Raw genomic sequence first — 7,545 nt, forward strand, 5'->3', positions numbered from 1 at the left:
CAAGATTTGTGAACAACAATCTGGTGCCATAACAAAGATTTATGAGTTTTCCAGAGAAGTCTGCATTCTCACGGCTTCCACTGAATCAATTGTAAAAGTAGACCATAAAGGCCCCTACTTGCTTGAGGTAGATTGAATTGTCTACCCCTCAAAAGGCATGTTCTGAATCTTAATTTGCATTCCTGTGGCTTTGAATTTATTTGTAAGAAGGATCTTTTGAAGACGTTATTATTAGGTAAGGTGTGACCAAACGAATGAGGGTAGGCCTAATCCATATTACTGGAGGCCTTATAAAGAGAAGAACCCAGAAGCCAAGAGTCAGAGATGGTTACGGGGAGAAGCCAGAAGTCAGCAGAAACTGGAAGAGCAGAAAGAAGAGGACATCGCAATGTGGCAGGAGACAGACAGGCAAGTCAAGGAACCCCAAGGATCTGGGGGAGAAAGAAAGGTCTCGCTGATGCCTTGATGTTGGACTTCTGAAATCATGAACCAATAAATTCTTGTTGTGACACGAGATCCAGCTTGTGGTCTTCATGATAGCGGCTCTGCGAACTAAGACTTGCTGCTATGTTCTACACCAAATCAATGCAGATAGGGAACAGGTGCTTTTCTCGATATTCACAAAAACCAAGAAAACTCACCAAACAAATATCAAAAACCTATGCTTACACCAAAACTCTGAACAGCAGACTTTATTGACGGTGGGGAAGATCAAAGAAGTTTACATCCCATAATGCAAATAACAGAAAACTGAACATTGTCTCCTCGTGCTGCAAAACTATCTTTGGTTGCTCCACAGCCATGCTCGTTCACTGCTTGGACCAGCACAAATAAAACTTTTCACCCTCACATCTTGCTAACTTCCTTCTCCTTGTTTTTCTGCTTTTCTCTCAACTAGATCCTATTGATTGATGGTGCAGAATATTTAGCTCTTCCCTTTCCTTGTCTTCTGTTAGTCCCCTGGTGATTTTTAATGTTTTTTTGTTTGTTTTTTAAACAAAGGCAGTTCCTTGTAAGAGGAATTCTATTGTTGCTATTAAGAAGTGTTTTTTTTCATGCTACTCCAATTGCAATTGTAAGATTTTAGAAGTCATTTAATCTAACACCCTTATCTTAACTGGTAGGAAATCTCAAAAAATAGAGATTGACTTACCACAGGTAAGTGAAGTGGTGGAACTAGTACAAAAACTCTAGTTTTCTGGTTCTGTCTTGTGTTTTTTCATCTCTAAATGCAAATACTAAAAGATCTCAGTATTCATTAATAATAATCAGGGGAAAGTGTTAAGTTTTGTCTACTTATTTATTTTATACATTGTTAGAAAGTAGGAAATCTATTTGAGGCACTAGCCCGAAGAAATTTAACCATCCAATATTTTTGAACATGTATTTGTGTCAAATGTTGGGCTAGGAATAAGGGATTCAAGGCTGAGTAAATACCTTTACTTGTTGTAAATGTCCTCCATATCACGGCCCCAAACTGCCTTTCACAACCTGTGGCTATTGTAACATCTTTATACATATGAATCTCCAAATTTATATATCTCCTTTCCTGACCTCTGCATCAAGCTCTGTACTTTGTACAATTCTTTCTTTAACAAACTGCTAGGTACTAATAGGAATTCTTGATTCCTTTCTCAGGCATTCCCTAAATATATCCTTTCTTGGAGTCTCCATTTCAGTAAATAGCATCACCAACATTCACTTGTTCAAACCAACAAGCCTAGGAATTACTTTGATTTGGCTCATTCAGTTATAGCTTTTCCTACTCTGTCAGCTCTACTTCCAAATATATCATGAATCCATTCCTTTCTACCTCCATAACCACACTTGTCCAAGCTCTATGATCTCATGACTAGACTGGGATTAAAATCTCTTTACTAATCTCCCTCTTCTATTCTTTCTCCCTTCAGTCAGTTATCCACCAAGTGGACTAAAGAGAGTTTTAAAAATATAAATCATATCATAAGACTTCACAATGCCAAACCCTCCAATGTCGTCCCATAACATAACATTATCTGCACTATCCAGCCCTTCTATCTCCCTGTGGTTAAATACATAAACCTTTTCCAGCATGGTTTGTACTTTTATGTCTTGTATAAGAATTCCTTTACTACTGCAAGGGACATAAGGATATTCGCTTAAATTCTCTTCTAAAGTTCATTGATCCATCTGGAATTGATTCCGATGTATAGTATGACAAAGGGACCCAATTTAATTTTTCCACGTAAATAACCTATTACTTCTGCTCCACTATTTGGATAATCCATTCTTTCCCTACTGATTGAAATGCCATTCTGAAATAATCATGTTTCTATGAATGGGGACTTTTTCTGGCTCTCAATTCTGTTCCATCGCTTTGTCTATTGCAGTATCCAATACTGCAATATGAATTATCATAACATTATACTACATCTTGATGTCTAATAAGGCAAGCTGCCTAACCCCAGCCTTTCTTCTTCAGAAATGTGGTTCTTCCACAAACATTTTAGAATCAGCTTGTCAAATTCCATGAAAAAACCCTAGTGTTATCAGAATTACATTGAATTTATAGATTATATTAGATATTTCTGTTCATAAATATGGTATAACTCTCAATTTATTTAAGTCTTAGTTTTATGATTTTATAATAGTAGTTGTATGATTTTCCTTATATTGTTTTATTAAATTTATACTGACTGGCTTGTTTTTATTGCTATTGCAAATATCATTTTAATGTATTTTTGAAATGTTTACTGCTGGATATTTTATATTGATCTTCTATCTACACAGTTTGTTAAATAACTGCCAAATCTCTCATAATTTGTCCAAAATTTCTTGTGGGTTTTCTTTGTAGAAAACTATATAATCTGCAAATAATGATAGTTTCATTTCTTTCTTCTTTTTCACCCCTGATCAATTTTATTTCATTCTTCCTCCTTTCTTTCTTTGCTCTTTCCTTCTTACCAGCCAGCCACCCTGCCATCTTTCCTCTTCTTCCCCCAGTCTCTCCCACTTCCTCCTATTTTCTTGAGCCAGATAAGAACTACAGAACCAAGTTTCCAAATAGAAGTAATTATAGTGTGCATTATTGCCTTGAAAATTATTTTAAAGGGAATGCTTCCAATGTTTCATGAATGCATACAATAGTTGCTGAAGATTTCTTATAAATACACCTTATCAGGTAATGAAGTTCCTTTTTAGTTCAGTGTCCTGGTGCTGTAGATTATGAATGAGAGTTGAACTTTATAAGATGCTTTCTTTGCATCTTTTCAGATAATTTTATGGATTTTATCCTCTGACCTATCCTTCTATTGTGATGAATTACAGTAAAATAATTTTTTAATATTAACTAATTTCGCATTCCAATGTAATCCAATTTGGTCATGTTTTTCATAAATTGCTGGATTTAGTTTAGGAATTTACTTTTCATTTTAACTTTCCTATGTCTTTATTTTGTAAATTTTCTGTTTCTAGAAAGCAAATACCTAGATTGCATTTTTTATCTAATTTGATTCAACTTGGCCTTACATACTTAGTCCTTTTATATTTATTGTATTTACTGAAATATTCAGGTTTATTTCAACCATTTGTACTTTCCAGTTATCCCTCATTTTCCATGTTTCTTTTTTCTTTCCTTTTATGCTTTTGGATTGATTAAGCTTTGTTTCTTTCCTATCCAATTTTCTTTCCTCTGCTAATCAGAAAAGCGTACATTTTAAAAATTCTTTTAGTAATTATCACTGAAATTGTACCATGCAAACTTAACAATGCCAAGAATTAATGAAATATCCACCCTTTTCCTGAGAAATACAAAGCCTTTAGAACATTTTAACTTCAGTCACCCACCTCCCTCCCACTGTTGTCCATTACTTTAGTTCCATCTACCTTTTTTAATATCTCACAAATAAGATATTACTAATGTTATTGCTTTAAATAGTTAATTGTTGGTACTCTTCTAGTATCATTTTCCTTCTTTCTAAAGTATATCCTGTAAAAGTTCAATTAGTGCAACAGTCTTAGAAGTAAACACTCTCTAATTTTGTCCATTTTCAGACATAGTTTTATTGGGACTGGAATATAGATATTTATTTACTCATGTCATTTTGATGAACTTTTTTTTAATGTTCCCTGATCTTCACTGCTGCTGGTAAGGATTCTCCTTCAAATCATTTTCTTTCTTTTGTCTGTGAACTATGTTTTTAAGATTTCTAAAGATCATAAATCTTTTAATATTCTTTTTGAGATCTCTTTGCTTTTACACTATAATGCATCAATGGAATACTACAATGGAATATATTTCATTTACCCTATTTGTTTTCCTATACCCATAGAAGAATAACTTTCATCATTCTAAAAACAATTTTTAGACACTAGTTTTTCAAAATAATAGCTTTCCCTCTATTCCCTCTAGTCTCTCATTTGAACTTCTATTAGACAAACTAAACATTTTTATTTTCTCCTTTATGGCTATATACCTCTCCTCTATATGCTCCCTCTCCTTGTTCTCTGTGGGTAATATCCTCAGAAACATTTATCTAGCTCATGAATTCTCTTTTAATTGTATATGAAATGATGCTAAAGACAAAGCTCTAATTTCAACTATATATTTTTTATTTCTACAAATTGTATTTGCTAATTTTTAAATCTCTAGTCATTATTGTTAGTCTCTTGTTTTTAACTCATTTTGGAGATTACATTTCTCATTTATTTGAATTTTTCATACATAATTATTTTATATTCTATATCTGAGAAATCTAATATCTAAAGTCATTGGAGGTCGATCTGTTATTTATTCTTCTGCTAATTCTCACTAGTTATGGCTTGTTGGATGTTTGTAATTTTTATGTGGAATTCATATTTCGTTGAATTTAAACAATGGAAATTCAGAAGGGCAGAACAGCCTGCCTCCAGGGACATTTTGGGTTAGTTTCTGCAAGGTGCCCATTAACTCTTAGTTGACCATTTGTCCATACCCATGCCTTTTCCCCTCACTCTTAGGTCCCACCATCCCTTTAAGTTGCAAACACATTTGCAATTCGGAATCTAAAATATCCAGTTCCTGACAATAATCCAAACCCTTGAATAACTTAAAGTCAAATCTCCTCTCTTCTAGTCACCTGTAGAGGGGAATCTGGTTATCGTTCTTCTTCTCTATCCCCTACTCCCCACCACCCCAGGATCAGAACCAGGGGAGAAAGGAGTGATACGCTAGCAGGACTGTCTTCATGCCAGATGGACGGTTGGCCACTTCTTTCTCTCACAGTTCATGGCTACTTCAGAGATTTTCCTGTTGGGCTTTTTCCAGTTGCAACTCCTGAAACATGGAGCGTGCTCATTTTGCCCTCCTGGGCTAGCTCCTTCCTCTCAGCCTCTGCTTCCCTTTCCCATTGAACAGACTCTCACTGCTGGAGTCCATTAACCCTCCATCCAGCTTCAGCCCAGCTCTCCCTGCCTAGGACCATTCTTGGTCCCTACAGAAAAACCAGTTACAATAACTCCCTTTGCTCCCCACCCCAAGGTAGCTGACCCCCACCCCCACCCCTCAGTCTCTTTCACCCTTCAGATTTCTTGCCTGCTAACTCTGGCTCCAGTACAGAACATTTTGTGGCACTGGAATATGTTATCTTCCTCCAGAGAGAATTAACCTTGCTTCTGGCAGCCATTGGAGCTTCTGTAGCTTGTTTCCTGAGGGCTGTTCTCTCGCTCTTTGCCCTTACGCTTCTGGCTCAGCCCTTCCTGCTCTCAACTGAGAATGTGTGCCTTTCACAGGTTTCTTCCTCCCTGGCAGACCCTGAACTCCAAGTTTTGTCTCCCCAGCAAAGCATGAGCATGCCATAATCTTTGCTCAGCTCTTAAGCCTCTTAGCAGCTGCTTTTTGGTTGGTTTTTTTTTCACCTCTCTTTCCTTGCAAGCACAGCTGAGAATTCAAGGAAAAGCCTTGGGGAGAAATTGCAGGCAGACTCCATTCTCTTTGGGTTCCTTTTCTCCACATTCGTGACCCATCAAGTCCTGGGAACCTTGCACCCTGAACTCAGATTTTTTAACTGCGGCAACCTATAAGCTACCACTTTCTGTTTGGATTCCACATTCCATGATTGGACCTGAATCAGTGAATGCTGCAAGAGAACAAGAACAGCTGTAAATACAGGACTCAATTCAATGTGTTTCTCTCTTCTCTAGCATCTTGACGCTTCAAATCCTGGTAACCTATCTGGCTCTCTGATGCTTCCAGACTACGATTTTAATTTTTATTTATTCCGTTTTCATGTTCTTCAGCAAGAGAGTTGGCTGATACAAACTACTCTTTCACAGCCAGACATGGAAAGCCCCTTCAAGATGTTGTTTTGTTGTTAAGAAATGGACAAAGTGGCATATTTTCTTATTTAGTGAAAACGTCTTTCTGTTGGCTTTAAATGTGAAAGATAGTTGGACTTAGAATAACATTTTTGGTTCACAAATAGGGTACTTTTACCTCAAAATTCTGTTGATGTTACTCCATATTATTTTTACACTTAATTTTTCAGATGAAATTTCATATGCAGGCCTTATTTTTGTTCCTTTATAACAAGTTTTAAAATTAGTATGAGCAGGCTCAACTACAAAGCAGTATCTGCACAGATTTTCTGAATAGGTAGTTGAGAAGAGATTTCACCACTCTCCAGCGCTCCCCACAACCAGAAGACTGGGGGATGGAGAGTTGAAATGGGGATGATTTTATGAAGAGGACTTTCAGGGACCTGCTTTGAGTGTTATGATCCCAACCCCTTGAAGCCAGGGGAGAGTTGGAGTGATGGCTTTTTCCCCTCAAGTGTTAGAGAACAGAGTGTTCAATGGAGCACTCAGAAAGCTTGAGATGCTTTCCACCTGGAGATTAAGAAACTTTCCCATCTATGTTTCTATGTTAACCATATTTAAAAATTAATAAATACCATATGTCCCAACTAAATTAGACATGCACAGAAAAAAAAATATTTTAAGAGAGCATACCAAAAGGATTAAAATGTACTTGGGATCTGGATGACTTTTATTTTTGTTTTCATATGTCCCTTTATTTTCCAAAATGTACAAAGATGTGTATTATTATTTATAGTGAAAAATCATGTTTCTTTAAATACTATTTAAATATACTGTTTTTAATGTATACCATCACAACTATGTAAAAAAATATCCATATAGCAAAAGACCTGGAGAGAAATACCCCTACCCTCACTCACCACCCACTCCAAAAAAGCACATTTTTTTCTGGGTAAAGATTTTCTCCCTATATAGACATAGTTTCATACACACACACACACACACACACACACAATGGGGGGTGAGAAGCTTTAAGAAAATCCCAGCTCCATATACCCAAGAGATCTACGTGTGTAGCACACTTTGCGCCTTAATACACTGGAGCCCAGGATTCTTCCCTCCCCCAAAGTCACAATGAGACCCAGCCTTGCCTTCAGCAACTCCTGTGGCCACCGTCTCCACATCGATGATAAAATTTCTTCCATTGTTAGAGTCACAATAATTCAGAGGGAAAAAGAGGTGTGATATGGGGGCATTTTCAGGACTTGGAGT

Source organism: Dasypus novemcinctus, chromosome 22 (assembly GCF_030445035.2).
Source record: "Dasypus novemcinctus isolate mDasNov1 chromosome 22, mDasNov1.1.hap2, whole genome shotgun sequence".
Taxonomy (NCBI): Eukaryota; Metazoa; Chordata; class Mammalia; order Cingulata; family Dasypodidae; genus Dasypus; species Dasypus novemcinctus.